Source organism: Brienomyrus brachyistius, unplaced genomic scaffold, assembly GCF_023856365.1.
Source record: "Brienomyrus brachyistius isolate T26 unplaced genomic scaffold, BBRACH_0.4 scaffold38, whole genome shotgun sequence".
Lineage (NCBI taxonomy): Eukaryota > Metazoa > Chordata > Actinopteri > Osteoglossiformes > Mormyridae > Brienomyrus > Brienomyrus brachyistius.
This window is the reverse complement of record NW_026042313.1, coordinates 3,126,380-3,146,813: the sequence shown is the minus strand read 5'-3', so window position 1 is coordinate 3,146,813 and position 20,434 is coordinate 3,126,380. Positions and strand designations below refer to the sequence as shown.

Genomic DNA, 20,434 nt, shown 5'->3' with positions numbered 1-20,434 from the left:
AGGGAAAGCTGTTAAAGGAGTGAATGTGTAGGAAAAAAGGCATGAAACAAAACATTAAGAAATTAAATTTAAATCGATCAATCAGTCAAGTCTTTCTACAGAAACATCATCTTATCGGCATACCTGTTTTTACAAATCTGATACATTCCAACTCTTAAAGAAACCATGACCACGTTATCTTAATGCTGGAGAAAAAGATAAATTGGGATCTGACTGGTGAGCACTCATGTCCCACACAAACAGAACATGCCATGTCCTATAGCAGCCGACTGGTATCCGTGCCAGAGGTCAACAGCATGGCCAATTCTGATGGACATTTTAATTAAAATGTTTAAACATGTATCCTATATCAAAACTGCAAATACAGCTGGGTGATAAATCGATTTTATTAATTCAAAATTTTAGGACAATGTATAAAAATTTAAATGGCGATTCACTTTAATCTGGTAAATCCAGCACACCACACCAGCTCTGTTGCGCTGTGCCGCCTCACCACTCTTTTTAAGTCTGTTCTTTGAGGAATTGGCGGAGGGAAAAGTTTTTATTTTTAGGCCATATTGACCAGCTCTAATTGTAACTCAGAGCGTTCCTTTACTTACCCTAATGCCTTCGATAATTTTACATACATATATACATACATATACGTTGTAGTACTCAAGACCACTTTCTGTGGTCTTGGTCTCATCTCGGAATCAACTTTACTTTGACTCGGCCTTGTCTCGGTCTTAGACAAAGAGGACTCAAGGTCTTATTTCAAGACCAGTCAAGACCACTCATGAAAGCGACGTATTTATCACAACGGTTTAATATTCATCTGTTTTTTAATCCTGTGAACCAGACAAACACGAAATGTGTTACATAACCATTAATGTTAGGCTTACATCTTCAGATAGGTATAACTTAGCAATTAAGAGAATTTACTGAATGTGGTCATCCAAGTTGTAGCATTGTGCGCTAAAATATTCCAGAGTAATCCTGTGCCTAATATTTAAAAAATTATCCACAAAAAAGCACCTCTAATAATGCATAAAACATTGATGATATTCACATTACATAGAACAAAGCACATATTCTCTTCCGCAATGATCCACGCAATACCCTTTTGAGAAAATTTTTTTGGCAACACTACGTAAAGCAGTCATTATATTATACATACCTTCATAAAGTTGTATTATAAACACAATAACTTCATGAAAAGCCATAACATCATTATGTGTATTATACATTAGAAATTCTCTATGAAGGTCATCTATAATGCACAATAAATACCTTCATAATGCAGCACAAGGCACCCTTTACTGTTATACAAACCATTATTATGTGTGATGAAGGTATTCATAGTGCATTTTAGATGAGAGCTTCACAAAGCATTGATAATGCATGATGGCTATGTGTTCTGCACTTTTCTAAACATTTATAGCTGTGTCGAATACTTTATGAATGTTACAATGAATGATAAGAACAGCTATTAGGCTGTACGAACATGGGTTTCATAGAAACTCTTACCAAAATATTTATTTTATAATTTAATTATTATAAGCCTATAAATAAAGGGATAGAAAAACACAGAAAAATGGGCTGGAGTTACTAGAAACAACAAAATGCAGCATTGTCGTGCTCCAAAACAATTGAAATAGAACACGCCCATCGTGTAATTGGAACATCTCACATGTAAACACGATGACGTGCTACAGCATTGGTTTGTTGTGTGAGGCTAAAATGCCAACTAAAAGTTTCATTCTCAAAATTACACCTTTACCAACCATAGCATATACAGGCGACAAATATTTCATCATCAGACTCTAAAACCATCTTGCTGTGTTTATTCATTGGATTGTGATAGAAAAATTTTAAATATAACACTTAAAATAAAAATTGGACCTCTCAGTTTGATGAGGTAAAGGAAATCTTTTATTCTAGCAATTCAGCAAAGTGCTCCCGTCACACTCTGGCTCTCGGTACCAAGTCACCCGGAGCACACAGAGCAACCGGTTGATAAACCATAACTCCCAATTCCCAATAAGGACTTCTAAATCCTGATTGATCACAAAACACCAACAAACTGAACTCAAACGTATAACATATTCATAAGCTAACCTATGCTTATCTTTTTCAATTTCTTTCAGATGTTATAAAGTAATAAAAGACATATAAAAAAAATATATAAAACCATGCACTGCTTTCTATCAAATTATTTAAAAAAAATTACCAAATGGATGCAAAATCCCAGACATTTAGGTCCATATATATTTAGACATTGAAACAAGTTTTAATATTTTACCTGTTTACTTAAATATTTTCCAGTTGAAGTTATACAATGGGCAAAGACAAAGTGCAGACTCTCAGGTTTCATTTTAAGGTATCCATATTCAAACTGCATGAAGGTCTTAGGAGTTTCAGCTTGTTAACAACTAACACCCTCTTTTTAAAGGGGCCAAAAGTAATTGGAAAATTCACTTAAAAGCTTTTTCATGGACAGGTGTGGGCAATTCCTTTGTTCATTATCAATTAAGCAGATAAAAGGTCTGGAGTTGATTTGAGGTGTCTTGTTTGCATTTGGAAGATTGAGGTGTGAAAATACAACATGCTGTCAAAGGTACTCAATATGCAGGTAAAACAGGCCATTCTTAGGCTGCGAAAACAGAAAACAACAATTCGACAAATTGCCACAACATTAGGAGTGGCAAAATCCACAGTTTGGTACATCCCGAGAAAGAAAGAAAGCAAGCATTGGTGAACTCAGCAATGCTAAAAGGCCTGGACGTCCACGGACAACAGTGGTAGATAATCACAGAATCATTTCCATGGTGAAGAGAAACCTCTTCGTAACAGTCAACCAAATGAACAACACTCCAGGAGGTAGGCATATCAATATCCAAGTCTACCATAAAGAGAAGACTGCATGAAAGCAAATAGAGGGTTCACTGCAAGATGCAAGTCACTCATAAGCCTTAAGAACAGAAAGGCTAGATTGGACTTTGCAAAAAAACATCTAAAAAGCCAGCACAGCTCTGGAACAGCATTCTTTGGACAGATGAAACTAAGATCAACCAGTATCAGAATGATGGAAAGAAAAAAGTTTGGAGAAGGGCTTATGATCCAAGGAACACCGCATCATCTGTAAAACATGGTGGAGGCAGTGTGATGGCTTGGGTGTGCATGGCTGCCAGTGGCACTGGGTCTTTAATGTTTCTTGATGATGTGACACAGGATGGAAGCAGCCGAATGAATGCTGAGGTGTTCAGAAACATCATGTTTGCTCAAATTCAGTCAAATTGATTGGACAGCGTTTCCTGATACAGATGGACAATGACTCAAAACACATAGCAAAAGCAACCCAGGACTGTAATAAAGCAAAGAAGTGTAATATTCTTGAATGGCCAAGTCAGTCACCTGATCTCAACCCCATTGAGCATGCATTTCACTTGCTAAAGACTAAACTACAAACAGAAAGACCCTCAAACAAACAGCAACTGAAAGCTGCTGCAGTAAAGGCCTGGCAGAGCATTAAAAAGGAGGACACCCAGCGTCTGGTCATGTCCATGAGTTCAAAACTTCAGGCAGTCGTTGGCTGCAAAGAGTTAACTAAGTATTACAATTGAACATTTTATTTGCAGTTATATTAATTTGTCCAATTACTTATGAGCCCCTGAAAGGAGGGGATTGTGTAGAAAAATTACTTTAGTTCCCCACATTTTTATGCAATGTTTTTGTTCTACCGACTGAATTAAAGCTGAAAGTCCACTGCATCTGACTTGTTTCTTTTAGAACTTGACGTAATGTACAGAACCTAAAAATTGAAAATATTTATGGTCCTAACTATATTTCTGCCTGGCACTAACCATGCATTCCTTCATAATACTAAGCCATAGTAAGGTCCCCAATGATATTCATAGACAGTCTAATCTCAACATTTATAATATTATATTTGTAGTGCCTGCAAATGTTTATATTTGATGAGACAAAAAATTTAGAAATTTCAATAGGCACAAGTAGTTTTATCACTTAAAAGAAGTATGATACACGTCAAGTTATGACATATCTGAGTAGCCCAGAATGCTCTGAAAACAAAATCATAAGACCATACTCGTGTACATAAGCCTAAAATCAAATCAAAGGAATAGAAAAACAGGTTCAGGATGAGGTTCAAAGGCTTATCACAGTACTGTGACTGAAGCAGGATGTCTTACACCCAAAGCTCAAATGCAACCAATAAGGTGTCTTACTTGAAAGAAAAAAAAACTACATTTGCACAGAATCATTTGTAGTGAAATTTTAAAGAAAAAAAAATGATGGTTCAAATTATACTGTAACATAAATTTTAGGCCCATGCTTCACATTTAATAGTGTGTCGTCTTAGTCTGTTTTTGATCTTGACTTGTCTCGCCCTGCCTTGGTCTTCTCAGTCTCAACACACTGTGGTCTTGGTAATGACTTGCTCTGAGTTTAGGTGGTCTTGACTACATCACTAAAACACAAACACACACACACACACACACTTCTTATCTCTGGGGGGACTCTCCATTAATTTCTATGGGGAAAACCTTCACCATAAGTAACCAAACAAAATGCAAGATTTTGGACATTTTCAAGTCTTCTGATTACAGTCACAGATTTTTATAAAACTGAGGCTCTAGATCATTAAAAATAACAGGTTATCACATTATGGGGACACTGAGGGGGTCCTTGAAAGCAGAGGACTATGCCTTTTTGGGCTGTGGGAAAGAAGAGTTTGAGAAAACCTGCTGTGTGTGACCTCATGAGCCCCCCCCCCCCAAAAAAAAAATTTAAAAATAAAAAGATGTTAACCTCACAAACACATACACCAATCTCTGAATCTGTTTTTCAGTTCTACTACCCAGCCTATCACGGTACAGCTATGGCTCTACAACATAGGAAGAAAGAAAACCATCTCACACTCTTCTTCAGTTCTGGGGTCTACTGCATCGTGACAGGCCAAAGATCCTCAGCTATTGAAACAGTCTTAACCATTTCTATGATGCTGCCACAGCCACACTGCTCAGAAGCGAGTTAACCCTAGGGTTAACCCTAACCCTAAGACATACCATCACAAACATAGCCAAATGTTATCACTGTATGAGCAGAAAACTTCATCTGAATGAGCCTCACCATTAACCAAATGCAGAGACTCAGGAACTACAGACTTATGTGCATGTTTACAGGCTGGTGTCCCTGTAGACAAAACTGGTAGCTGTTTCCTAACTTTTACAGAAGTCTGACGCAATATAACACACACACACACACACACACACTCAGTCAATCTCTTTCATCCTCCCCACATACTCCGTGTAGAAATTGACTACAGGATGCTTGTCTACAACCCAAGTGTCTTGATTCACTTGAACCCAGTTTCCTTGCCTGTCAGTTTTTTTTCTTAAAAGTAGCTCAAGTGACACGTTTGGAACCATGCTAAAAGGATTTGGGAGTTTTGAGCTTCAACAGCAGAAGCTTAAGAGGGGGAGGAGATTTGTGCTATTGTCACATACAAATGCAGCTCTCCATTGCCAAACATGTCAGCTGGCTTCACCCTGGAAGAGCAGCGGTTGACAATGGCTGCATTTTCCGAATAGATTATTTCAGTTATTTAGAACAGTGGCCAAGAGGTGGTGGCACTTCAGTAGTCCAATGTCCAACTGTTCAATGAGACTAATCATCAGGTTATAAAGTAAATATAAAGCCAACAAACTAACAACAAAAGGTGAAGAACATGGTCCACTTTTCTAGTGAATAGTTTATACCCGAGTGATTTTCCACCCAAAGCTGCCAAAATAAGCATTCAGCACAAGTAAAAAGATGAGAACACACACATACACAGACAGGATCCTGTTAGGATTTCATTAATCAAAGTCGCCAACTTCTAGCTTTCCAAAATACACCTCACTGTTCTTCTCTGTTCCATACTTAAAAAGGAGTCAAGCAGGGATTCCCACCTCAGCATTGCCTGGAGCAGCACTTGTTGGCCTAATTAATCTGAAGAAAAGGCTCTTGTTCAGAGCAGCAGGAGGTATCAGCCACTGTCACTCCTAGCAACAAGTCATATCATGAACTGAAGGAGATAGTGGGGGATGAACTATAGTATAGCAGACCAAGAGTAATTCTAACCAGCAGAAACATCCTATACATAAAGCTCTGAAAGTGAAACAGACAGATAAAAACATGTTGAAGAATCCACCCGTTACTGATTTCTCCTGCCTGACATCTGCTTTTCAGAATTTTGTAGGGTTTATTATACTAGGAGCCAGCGCGAATGCTTTCAGCAGCTATTGAGAGGAGGGGAGGGGCTGCGCAAGTGTGTGTGTGTGCGTGCGCCTGCGCTGTAGTGGTGCTGTGTGAAGTCTGACGAATGAGGCAAAAACTGTACTGCTGGTATCAATAATGGTAAAAAATAGTATCTAATCACATACAAATTTTTTATATCGATTAGTATCTGAGAATCGATTTTTGACAACCCCACAGCATCAGCTATATCTTCCGTTTCTAATCTTTCGCAGTACATTTTTAGCGGTGCGGCAGTAAAAAATGTCATCCCTTAAACAGTTTCCAGCTGCGTCACTTTTCGAACGTTATGTAGGCTATTTAAACCAGTATTGCGGTATACGAAAAATTCATATCATAACAATAATAAAACCAGTATACTGCCCAGCACTAGGAGCTATATAATACCGGTAACTCAAAAATAAAACAATTGTAAAAAGTTAATAAAAACAAAAATCGAATGCATTAATAATGCTTTCATGTGTTTCTAGAAATTGTTCATAATCCAAAGGCAGACAGCAATAGACAAGTCTCAGAGACTAAGAGCAGAATTTGAATACGACTCAATGGCCTGAAATTTCTTTTATACAGATTAAGGGATCCCTGCCTTACACTGACTCAAAGTCAGCAAAATGACCAGCATAATTGGTTAACAACTATGTAGCGCAAAAAAAAAAAAAAAAAAAAAAAGGGTTAACTTACGGCTCCTATGATATTAACTTTCCATGAGCCAAATCACTGTAACCGCTTTAAAAAATGTTCAATTCCAGTGTGTGCTTCAACAAACCACAAAATTATATCATCTAAAACTTGATCTGTGGGGAGAAACCACACAAAAAACAGCCTAAAGACCCACAGAGATCCACCCCTGGAACTAGGCTTGGAGGTTGCGTTAGCAGGTTTGAGCCTGGTGGCCATACCACCCAAATAACCCAGCCGGGCTCAGCCTGAAATTGATAAGCTGGGGCATCTTGTGGCAACACCATGCACAAGGTGATAGGTGGAGGTCAGGTACATTTAAGTAACAAGTATTGGCAGGAGAAAATAAAAAAAACATCGACAACAGACTTTGGCAAGGAACACTGGCACACCAGGTAACCGATCACAGGTAGAGTCTCTTGTTTTTGACATACCCAAGCTGAAAAACCTTAGATGGCTATGCAGCTTGAGCTTCTCAGTGGTCAACAAAGCTGCCTCTATACAAATAGTTGCAAAGAGAAAATCTTACTGTGTTTATGCAACAAGCAGTATGTTCCCAGCCTATTCAGAGAGAGGGGGTGAGGTTCTCGAAATGGTACCCTCTATGGAGTTTCTTATCCTACTAGACCTCAACACACATGCCCCAAATGATGGAGACAGCTGTAACTGAAAAGAATAACCCAGATTTAAACCCAAAAGACAAGTTGTTAATGGACTTCTGTGCAAACCATGGACTATCCATATCTATCACCATATACAGACACATGGTACCAGAGCACTCGGGACAAGCAGTGATTGGCTATGGTTGCATCATTAAATTTGATATCACGTTTTAGACACTCGAGTGAAAAGAGGGGCAAGTTGAATTTGGTACATGGGGATGATACCAGATGGCCCAGGATGACCCAGTAGAGGGTTTGCTCAAAACTCTAGAACCTGTGAAGCTGAAGGAAAATGCCTTCTAGGTAATGCTTGCTAAAAGGTCTCCGAGACTGCTACAAGGAGGGGCACATAGATTCCCCACGCAGATTCAGGGGGTCAAGCACTTGACGGGGTCCTGAACGCATAAAATATGTAAAATTGGACAGGGGGCTGAGAGTAACATTTTGTTAGGAATCCTTGAATTACGAAGTACACCCCTGACTGCTACTGTGTGCCATTCAATCCCTATATGATTCAGGAGTTGTGTCTACATGCTTGGCACAAAATCAGTCATTTAGAACGTGTATTGGCCTCTGGCATGGGCATGTCTTGTCTCTATCCTTTCTCACTGGATATTCTGTTTGTGAAAATCACAAAATGGAGTAGAGATGACACTCCTGTTATTTGCAGATAACAGTGCTTCTATCCCCATCTGACCTGGACCTCCAGCAAGTACTTGAGCGATTCAAGGCTGAGTGTGAAGTGGCAGGGGTGAGAATCAGCACCTCCCAATCCCAAGTCACGGTGCTCTTCCAGAAAAGATTGCTCCTTTCAGAAGGGGGAGGAGAGGTTCCCCTTAATGACAGAGTTTAAGGACTTTGGGATCTTGTCCCGAGGTGAATGACATTAAAAGGAAACACGAGCTTGATGGGACGAATTGGTTCGGAGGCTGCAGTTCTGAACTGAACAGGTCTGCAGTGGTGAAGTGAGGTAAGGGTTACTTCCTTAATTTCATTGTACTGCTGTGCAATCACAAAGCTTCCTATTCATGAGATGCCCATCCTCACCTAAGGTTATAAGCTCTGGTTAACAACTGAATGACCAAGGTCACACGCACAAGTGGCCAAATTCTATGCAGGGTTACCGGGCTCACTCTCAGTGACAGAGTTAGAAGCTCAGGGACCCAGAGTGACCTTAAAATAAAGTTGCTGTTCCTTCAGATCAGTAGGAGCCAGTTGAGGTAATTTGAGCATCTTAAAAGGATGCCACCTCAGTGGCTCCCAAGAGAGCTGTTCTAGGCACACCCCACTGGATGGAGGCCCCAGGGACAACCCAGGATATGCCAGAGGGAACGCATCCCAAATCGCTTGGAAATACCTGGGAAGTTCTCAGAATTAGAGCTAGTCTGTGCCCTTGGTGAGTAAAATTTTGTCTGACCTGCTAGGCATGCTGCCACCATGATCTTCACCAGGAAGAGGTGGGATGAAGATGAAAAAAAACTTTTCCCCCCACTAGACTAAAGTATGTAGAATTCCCAATGAAAAGATTTTTTTTATTCTTATGTTCCTGTATCCTAGAAAAAACAAAACTCAAGAGTACCATACTACTCCACTGCTCCACTTAAATATACAAGCTAGTGAGACTTCAAGCTATTTACAAGTAAAACAGCAGAAGTCAAAGTAGAAAATGATGGATGTGTGTTGGCACAGCAAGAACAAAAACCCTGCACTGCAGTAGTAGAGCCACAACAAGAGGGGAGCAGACTAGGCATTGTGTTACGACTAGCCCAATATCTACTCCCACACCACCATCATCAACATCATCAATGAGTCAACAAACAAGACTAGAAGCCCTCAACAAATAGTGAGACTAACAGATGTTGACATCTACCTAAAAACCTAATATGTACCTTTGAAAAGCTATGTTAATAATGCTGCTGCAACAGCTAGACAATAAGCCTAGAGAAACAGAGAGGGTTTAAATCATACCTAAATGAAACACAAAAATACAACGCACACATATAGGGTATAGTATTATGTCTGAAACACCACAGAAAGACTTCCATTGTGTGCCTTTCATGTAGACACATTTAAGACTATGATCATTTATTGACAATCCAGATGCAACCACAATGCCAGTATAGAGCCTATAATGCTTCCTTTAATACATTAAAGGTGAGTCGGAGCACATCTCTGCATACAAACACAAACACTCAGCCATTGTCAGTATCCATGAGATAACTTATCAAGTGAATGGAATGCATGTGTCATGCTACACAGGGACATGATGGCTCTGTTTCATCTTAACACTCAAACACACAGACTTGCTTTACAGATAAAAGAGGAAAAGCACAGATACACAGGAGAGAGCAATTAACAATGTGAGTGGTTTTTCTCATTTATAAACCTTATCATCCAAAACACAACTGTAAACACATCCAGGTACATAAACATTGGTGCCTTTCTTGAAAACGCATGAATCCATGCGCTAATACATAGTGGCTTGCCGATTTAATTATTCATTTTGAGCAAACTGCAGTTAACCACTAGGGATATCCTTAAAGATACAAACACCCCAGATGAAAGAGTACTAGGGTTTATACACACACACACACACACACACACACACACACACACACACACACACACACACACACACACTTATCTGGCAATGTGATAAGCTGCCACAAATTTGCTATCAACACCATACACTGTTGTGTCTTCAGCAGTTAAACTGTTTTGAGGCAACTAGGTAGAATTATTCAGATGTTTCACAGCATGATAAGCAGAGAGAAGCATGGTACCTCCTTACAGTTACATTAATCACTGAGAAGTGAAGCAGTTGTCTCTGTGTTCCAGTAGAGTTTCCATGCACAAAGTCTTAGTCCATTTAAAGTGACAGGAAATGGTACTCTCACAGCTCTGTTCTTAGTTGTTCAACCACACAGACCACCTTCCCATAATGCTTTCGTCAAAGAACCACCCAGCTGTGTTAGCCGGTGTTAGGTCATACTTTATCAGCAGAATATCTCAAGGGTAGCTTCATGTTAGTGTATATATTTAAGTAATACTCTCCATGTCCAGCAGTGTAAAGTGAAGAAACTATGCTTTACTAAACAAACATGCAAAACTCGGCTTGCTGTCTGTTGGGCACTGCAGTTTCCTTCAGTGTGCTTTGTTAAAATACTATCGGCATGATACATATCCTCTGCTCAGGACTACTTAAAAAAAATTCAAAACAGAGCTGGACAAATAGCACCTGGAAATAGTTAACACCATTCACTTTTAACAATACTCAGCATTTAGGTCACACACATCTAAATTATGCCATTCTCTAACATGCTCAAAAAATGAAAGCATTCACATGAGATGGTTAATGGTTTCTGTGGACAGCTAAGCCCAATAATGTGGCCCATACAAAAAAGAGCTGCTTTGTCTAACACATTATTTCTGATCACCTGTTCATTTGGGAGTTCAAGGAGTGGCTTTATCTGTTTTTTTGTGAGTGGCTGGTAAGTCAAGCTTTTCAGAAGTATAATCTAAACCCAAAACCCAATATGGATTTTAAAGTGAATTGTGTGGGTGGAGGTGTTAAGCTCTGCAAAGGTACATTTCAGCTACAAGGCACCAATTTCCAATCAATTATCTCTGGTCACTCTGTTGTAAATGAACCAGGCAGCACTGCACTTCTCCACAAAATTAATCACATATGACTCATTAAGCTAGAGGTCAAACCCCAGTCAGAGGGGGCAGAAAAAAACTAGGCCAAAAGGAAGCAAAAAGCTGTACGTATTAACAAGACAAATAAAAGAAAATTAACACACAAGGGTACTAAAAATTATTCTATGGGGTGGAAAACAGAAGAAAAAACCAAGATTTCATTTCCAACAAAAAACAAATGAGAATAACGGCGGAAAGAGTTTTTTGAAAATGTTAGCAAGCCGAAACAAAACCCACTGCAGCTTAACACTTCAGCATCTGTAACCTGCACATCTTTTTTTCTTCCCCTCCTCATGTAAGATAGTCTGGAAACTGATGATCTGTAACTCAACCCCGATAACATAAGGCCATATACAAGAACATACACAAATACAAGAACAATAGATAAAACCGCAAGCAATCCCTTCCGTCTTATTTATCATATCCCATTCAGGAACTGTAATCATTAAAGAAAAAACAATAAGAAAGGCTCCTCCACGTGTCTGCAGCAGGTTATTTCTGTGAAATAAACTAGAAAAAAAAGCCACTTGGCTGCACAGATCATTTGAAGCTGTCTGAGCAGAGACATAAAACAAAACTTGCTTTAGGTTGTCCGGGTGTATTTTTATTTCTTAATATCTTCAAGTTTTGGTTTTTGAAGCATCAAGTTATTTTTTGTACAGTAACACCTTCACATTCATACAGTTATGGGAATGGGGATGTTGATGTACAATCACAACACAGAGGCAATTCTTAAGGATGAAATGTTGCAGTTATGACTGACAAAGTCTAGTCAGAGTATGTGCAATTCCCAAGCGTTTTTAAGCTTCTTAATATTCCAAAATTAAAAAATGGCTATACAAAATGTTGAAAGTTAGCAAATGACCATTTATTCAAATCTACATATCATTAGAGATTACAATATCACCTGCTCTAGTAGTAGGTCTCCCTGTAGACTCCTCACCAGAGACCCTGGAAAACCCTGCTGTGACTAAAATCTACTTTATTCAGGTTGCTTTACCAGTGTTATACAAACTCTCCGAGTCATCCAGTCACACATTTCAAGTGTTTATTAGATACTGGGTCATTTATTGCTTTTCTTACTGCCACTCCTTGCTCAAATGAGAAACTTAAAAGAGCAAACAGAGAGCCAAGGAAGAAAGTGCAGTTTGGGGTTATTTACTGAAGAGCTGATCAGACCCATTTCTCCTTATTCTCAGCAACACCCATCCTATATAACTGTATTCTGTAAAGGGCACGCATATCTTTGCTGAAATTTCTTTACGCAGAATGGATATCTTAACAGTCATGTATCAGATATATGTACCAATAAAATTTTTACTCGTACTTGGGCTAATAATCCAAGGTACTAATCCTAATTGTATCATATTAATGTTAAAACAATAAAAACTAAGACATCGCCACACTCCAAATTATCATGTGTTAAATGTGAGCAGAAGGCCAAAGGTTAGTAGAAAGTACATAGTTGAAAACATTGCAAGGTAAGACTTATTGCACAGATTTTATTACATGTAATAAACTTTTGCCAGTAATATTTGGTCACTGTGGTACTTTGGCTGTCCGTAATAGCTTGAGATAGGTCAGTAGCCCAAGCAATAACGGGGATATTATATTTTTAAATTATTCTCGACTAACGTGTTTAAACAACAAAGCATAATTGATGAATTTATCAACAAGGTATAATTAAACAATCCACCCCCCCCACCCCCACATACAAACACACACTCACTCACACGCCAAACCACTGCTACAGACACAGGCCACCTCAAACTTAACGCTTATTATACATAATCACTTAAAATACTCACCCGCCAGTCTGATGACCTTTAAAAATTAAACACTACTGCCGTGCAAAGTTGAACCGCAAATCCCCGTTGGCTACGACAAAATGACCCTGCCGAACCTTCTCCTCGGCCTGGGCCACGTCCAATGAGGAAGACTGAGAACAATATCACCCAGGCACTTTATCCGGTAACAGCCTCTTTGCCCAGGCAGAGCGAATTTGGCACTTGCCTTAACAAAAGACGACCCCGCTTTGTTAATTTATTCTCATGAAAAAAATCGCCAGGGGACCCTCAGTCTGTCTTCTTCAAGAGCAGTACGGGTTTCAGCGCCGGGAGTATGCAGTAGTTGTTACTGTACTTTACGGATAGGAAATCAGTGAGTTCGCAGTTTAGCGACTCCACTTCCTTTTTCTCACACGCGCTGCGCCGCGCTCCCTCTCTCGAGCGCTTTACACACCACGTCCCCTCTCCGTTACACCCCCCCTCCCCTTAGCTGTCCAACAGACACATCCACATGGCTGACCTAGTCTTTCTTTATCTACACACTAGAGGAGATTCCCCCCCCCACCCGAAAACAAAAAATGAGGCGAATACAAAAACATGGAGCGGATTCAACGGCGCGGCGGTGGTAGGTGATTGATGGGAAAAGAGCATGGTCTTTATAAAGCAAAACGCCACAGTAAGGAAAACATTCCAGTCAGCATTACGAAGTGATCCGCAGTCCCCGTTTGAAGCTCTCGTATATTACAGCATAACTTAAGGCATGCAGTTACGGCTACAGAAAAAAGCATGAAACATAAGAGCAAACAAAGCCCTTTTTATGGTGTAATTTTGTAAACAGAGCTGCTTTCATGACGATGTCTAATCGTTGCGTTTAAAACCCTATATAGAAATCACTCAACGATTAGCAAACACGTTTAATAAGGTACATTTGTTTACCCTTGTTTCAAAATAAATGTCGAAAGCGAGAAGGGATAAATGATGCATGTATCGACGAAATGCAGCGATCTCTTCCTCATTTGCATGGGAGGCATGCAATTAATTACCTAGCGACTGTTTCAAAATGTATTTATAAACCAGATGTTCACCTAAAGGGTTTTTTAAATGCTTAAGGTCTATCGAGTGATTAATAAGAACCGAATCAGTTTCTTACATTTTATCGCACTAGATGATTTGCAATGATGTTGTCAAAATAGGTATCTCTGTCGTACTGACTATACATAAAAACCCAACGATAGTCAACACCACTACCGTATATTCAATTAAAAAACGGCCATTTCCAATTATATTATAGCTGTTATTAATACCATTTAAAAGCTTACATACGTAATTTCCTATTTTATGTGATCATACCGTATTTCATCCACTTAAAGGAACAACAATTCCTCCACCAAAACCATATATTATTCAGACCGTTATCGTTAAACGGCAAGCTGAGGCGCCATAGTGGTTGTGATGTTCAAATATGTACTTGCACAATTAATATAATCCTTCGGGAAGCTGTAACGCCCTGCTAGACGACATCCTAGTCTTTGTTCATTGACATCTTGATTAGTGGCAGCTACCTGGATCAATGTTATTTCAGTGTGGTGGGCCTTTTTATTGTGTTGCAAAGCATGTTGCCTAGCAGGCTGTACGCAGGGGGTGTCCATGGCAAGCACAGGGCAGGTGAACACTGTCCACCTGCTACTGGTCCGATCAGACAATGTCACATTGCACCCTGTACAGGGACACTGCACTATTGTTCGCTCACTTAGAATCTGTTTCAGCAACCTCTAAGCTGACAGAGTACAAAAAGTCCGTTGACTGGTACAATTCACCTCCCTTTCTTTGAGTGGAAAAAATTCTTAAAAAAAAAAAACAAAGATCTCATCAAAAACTAAGCATTTACGACTTAGCAACTAAACACAAAACACCAGCGAAGGTGCAAAAGATGAAAAATCAATGCCAAGAATTGCATACAAATATACATTTCCTTTCCTCACATTTTACAAAATTATTTTCATTTGTAAATATTTTGGGAACATTTCTAGAGTTCTACAGCTTCTATTTTAGCATCTAGTTGTAGTCGAGTGACATGCAAGTGGAGAGTTTTTATAATTTTGAAATTATAACCATATCGAACCATAACAACTTGTTCAATACAGAGCCTAGAGCCTATTCTAGAAAGCACAAGGCAGGGGATGTCCTGAAAATGAAGCTAAGCCAATGCAGGGCACACGGACTCTGGTCAACTTGGACACACCAGTGTTTATATATGCAAGCACAGGGCCAACAAGCAAAATGCCTGCTCATACACAGAGAGCCAGGGGCAAGAATGACCAACTGTCCAGATCTGTGAGGATGCAGAGCTAAGCACAGGGCCACACTGCTCTCCATTATTACCATAATCTCCAAGAAATTAAATTCCACAAACTGTTTTGCATAAATAACTAAAACAATGCTGTTTGCAATACTTTGATTTGCTGAATGGAAACACTAATACTCAAGAGTACTATATATTACTTCAAACACTGCACATAAATATACTGCAATGCAAGGTGAACTGACCACCACATATTATTGTGTTACAGTGCAAGTCAGTTTGCATGTATGAGAATACCTTGCGCTCTAGTAGTGTTTCCAATCAGAGTTACATACAGCTACCTACTCATCTGGGTAAGCCATTTTTGATAAAGGATAGAATGAAAATAGCCAGGAATACACTTCCTTCATATCACTATTAAGTTTGACTCAGTAAACTTCCAGCGAAGAAGCACTTGTAACCATCTCATTGTTGGTCTGTATATTTGTTGATAAATCACCTGAAAGTGTATATGAACTGTAAGGTATAGTCTAACATGATAGATGTAAGCTAATTAAAGAAAGCACTGGTGTGCCATTTATAAAATTTCTATAAGCACAACTTGGAAAGATGGTTAATTATATATAATCTGATGTCTAGACCTTTCTAACATCAGTTTATCCATTTAAAGTGTCTTTGTTCTTAAAATTAGAAAAAATGAGACTCATACTTGAATTTGAGGACCAAAGGTTGATGTTGCATAAAAAGACGATCCATGTAGGTTGATTCATCACCAAAACAGCCCAGAAATACCGACAAAGGGCCAGGAGTTTAAAAAAAAAAAAAAAAAAAAACACATCAGATTTGTCCGTGCAAATAAATAAAATTCATCCTTAAAGGTGCTTTGTAGTGAGAGGCATGAATGAATCACTTATTGGTCCTTACCCTGAACAGCAGACTAATTTAACAACCATCTGATTTATACATGACTGCACGCAGAGTTATAAGCCTGCCTTACCATAATAAGTTATGTTTATGAGTTCAGTTTCTCAGTATGGCGTCTGCCATCTTGTCATCATGTTCTGAATGCATTTTGACAAGGAAGTTCTCTGGCTGCCTGAGAAACGTTCTCTGAAGCGAAGCAGGATTAAACAAGCATTCTGTAAAGTGCTTTCTGTAGGAATAGGGCTCATGTTATGGTTATGTGCATTCTTTTAATGTAAGCACTTCAAACCTCTGTCTTTTTAAAATATTTCCTTACTATACATGTACATCCTGACTGCAATAAGTAACTCTTAACAAGTCAGTGCCAAATGACAATATCTCGTAAAATGCATGGGTGGGGCTTGAGTTAACTAAGGTAAGTGCCTAAGAATGGCTCCAGTCCCACAGGAATTCCACATCCAGGATTTGCCAGTATTCCCTACCCCCCGCGCCCCTCCCCTTCAGAGCAGCCTGTCACACCGGGCACCATTAACAGATAATGAAAGGAGACAAGCAGAGCCGCTTTGAGCCAGGCGCTGGGCACTCCGCAGGGCTCAGCTTGTGTCTGAGAGCCTGACGCTGTCTGCCCATGCCAACCCGGCGATTTGACACCCTGTTACAATACTTGCACTGCCCATCAGCACAAGTACAATACCCCCCACAGACCAAAACAAGCATATTAGCTGTTCTGTTTCAGTTTTATGACAAGTACCATTTGTAAAATTACATATAATCTGAGGAAATGACTATTCAGTTAAAAGCATATAAATAGGCCATTAACAGCCACTGTACTTTTAACAATTGTACAAAATAATTTGTCACAAGGAAAAAATATTCTAAATGATAGGCAACAAAGAGCTGCTTATGAAAATCTTTCACCCATTTACCATGCATCTTACGTCTCCATGCAGTGCTGCCAAAATGGCTTGTTTTCTGATACTAAATTACTCTTTGGCCAGGGCTAATAGAGAATACAACACCATTACACTATTACGGTAATACCATTATATTATTATACATCCAAGACATGCCTCATGAGACTGAATCAATCAGTGACCTGAGCCACTCTAACACACACAGGCAGGGTGGCGGAGCAGCCTGGGACCTCAGGGGCTTTGCTGGATCTCTGCTGGATCTCTACAGCCCTGGCGTCCCTCCTAAGAGCTCATCTGGCTTGGCCTCGCACAGCTGGGCCAGCATCTCACTGGACAGACAACAGGCTTCATTTTAAAGGAACAGCCCTCCTTTGTTAAACACAGATGTCAAAAAAATTTGATTCAGAAATCGATCTTTCAGTCTTTGCAGTTTCTTTATGCCTGCATCTCTACACAAAAGCCCCCTGAACATAAATCACAAAAAGGGGCTTTTCTACAGACAAGAGGAAAGCCTAAAAAATAAAACCCAGCAGAGGCTTGAAAGGCCAGGCTGCGGGGATGTTGTCAGCACCAGGTCCATTTATTGCTCTTCCCCTTCCTGCCGGGGGTCACTTTCACACTCTGCTGGCTGCCACCAAGCACACTCATGCATGCGTGCGTGCGTGCACGCACACACACACACACACACACACACACACACACACACACACACACACACACACACACACACACATACACACACACGTTTGTAATTATATCTTTGTGGGGACTCCATTCAATTCTATGGATAAAACTATTCCCAACATCGTGTCCTTAACTCCCTACCCAGCCCTAACCTTAACCATGAGAAACCAAACAAAATACGAGACTTCTGCCATTTTTAGTTTTCTGATTGCATTCACAGATCTTGATGGGGACCTGAAAAATAGTCCTCACATCATCAGAATAACAGGTTTTTAATCACACTGTGGGGGATATGTGGTCCCCACAATGCAATATAAACTTAATCCACTCTCGCACACATACTCCCGCTTCCTAATCATGTTCTCAGTACCCGCCTCCTTTTTTCCAACTAAAATTTGTTTCTTAATCTCCTAAAACTTCTAAATGTAAAATAATAATAATAAAAAAAAGACAGTCGTTTTAAATGTAGGGGGGAAAAAATAATACAATGATAAAGAATTGAACTGTAGTTCTTAAAAGGAACAAATACAAAACACTTTAGGTACATTTGGCTTAAAATAATACCCATTTAAAGAAACTAAATAAAACCCCAAGCTTGATAATGGCATGAAATTGTGCACACACCACAGAAGTATGGTATTCTGAGATTTCGAGCACAGAACTTCCTGTAGAGGAATAGTTTAAATGTTTCATTATTTAAAAGATAATTGATCTGAAAGCCCATATAAGAGGATTTAACATTGCTACCCATCTGTAACGAGTTATGTGCAAAGGTAGTCGCATGTTGGTACACACATTCCAGCAAGCTGTACAAAGCATTTTTTTAAATGAAGCTCTCTGCTTGCAGATAACATCTCGGCATTTGCACACTTTCTTCTATCGTTGGCATTTGTATGTACACATGAAGAACAAGAAAAAAAATATGACAACACAGTTTAAGGATCTACAGAAGCACATTCCTCTCCTTGGCATATGTAACACAGCTGGAGAAACAAAATCGGCTACCTTGCCCGCATCAGCAGAGAGGGGGGCTTGTGTCTGAGCACACAAGAAATCGGCCAGAAAGCAGACAGCAGAGCTGTTAAGTGCCGCTTACTACTGATGATTTATGTCTGTCAAAACATGGCAGGTTATGGCACAACCCCCAAACTGACAAGTATACATGCATTACAAAGGCTAAGAAGAATCCATAAAACATGTCTGTGTGATCGTTGCTAATGACTCCCCCTAATGACTAATGACACACACACACACACAAACACACACACACCTTACCATTACTTCTCTGGCACTAGGGGATGGTAGGTCCTCTTTCAGACCAAGCAGCATAGTGTCATGTATTCCACTCAAACACAGGGGAAAAACTGCACCTCCAGTTTTAGATATGGAGCAGTTAATCATCTAAAACCATGTATGTAAAATAAGCTGCAATACCTAAACCTTTATTGTAGTTTCAAAGGCTTTTTTCTAGGAAAGCAAAGCCATAACCCTGTGGAAAGTGAACTGGATTTAATTAAAATCTCAGAGCCACATAATATTTTGATGTATAAAATGAATTATGTGTTCTAGGTAACACGTTACACTAAACGCATGTTATTTATGTGCATTCGGGTGTCATTTATGTACTCCATGTAAATAAATCAGATCCATAACTCATAATTTATAGGCCTGTATAAACAAGGTCATTTGTGTTTCCAGTTAAGCAAACGGGTAATTTGAGTTACCATGTCTCCAACAGCAAAGCCACTTTTACAGTGTGTGTGCCAAATAACCAATTCTGCCACCTACTGGGCTTTCTTAGAACAATATACTGTGTACTTGAGTTAAAGCTTGAGAGAACATATGATCAGATCAGACTATAGTCTGAAAAAACAAAAGCTGTATATCTAATGAAATCCTGTATTCATGTTTTGAGTTCTCATGATCCAAAAGACCAAAGATAAAATAGCCTGGTTCCTAACAGGAAGTGGCCACCTGCAGCCTCCTCTCCAATGTCCACTAACAGAAGCTTCCCTTCCCCCTGACAGTACTCTCCCCATGTTACTCAATGACGCAAAACTAATTCATAAATGCACAAACTAAAAATGGGACATTTTTAAATGTAAAACTTTGTCCCACCATTAATTTATTTTATAATCTTTTAGCTTTATAGCTTAAAACGCACAATTTACATACATCACATTAGTAGTAGTGGACAATTGTGTGTACATTATTTTCTGAACATTGAGAAAACATGCAAACACTGCCACAGTTCTGGAACTGTATCTGAGCCCAGTATTCTGTTACCCCATAACTCCACTAGAACTACTAAACCAATCAAACATTTTTATGTCTGTTATAAACCATTTATAAATTGTGAAGGCACCCCTGGCTGGCATCCTATCCAAGCGAACAGCATGCACAGCACGCACAGCACAGTAACACATGTGGAAGGGATGAGCAGTTTGTGTGCATCGGCCAGACCACAAATACCCCACAGAAAGGTCC

At 39.5% G+C, this 20,434-nt stretch overlaps 1 protein-coding gene across 5 annotated transcripts in view; it reads right to left on the bottom strand.

Annotated features, from left to right (window-relative positions):
* The window catches only part of LOC125722367 (arginine-glutamic acid dipeptide repeats protein-like), a 150,029-nt gene that overhangs the window by 92,650 nt on the left and 36,945 nt on the right, over window positions 1-20,434 (bottom strand). For 2 of the 5 annotated variants that reach the window (XM_048998513.1, XM_048998516.1), the window contains exon 1: window positions 13,145-13,632. The exons of 1 other annotated variant lie outside the window; for it this stretch is intronic. The gene's annotated coding sequence lies outside the window, so the exon portion shown is untranslated. Of the gene's footprint in view, window positions 1-13,144; window positions 13,633-20,434 lie in introns of those variants that run through there. 2 more of the 5 variants (XM_048998515.1, XM_048998517.1) reach the window with 1 other exon arrangement.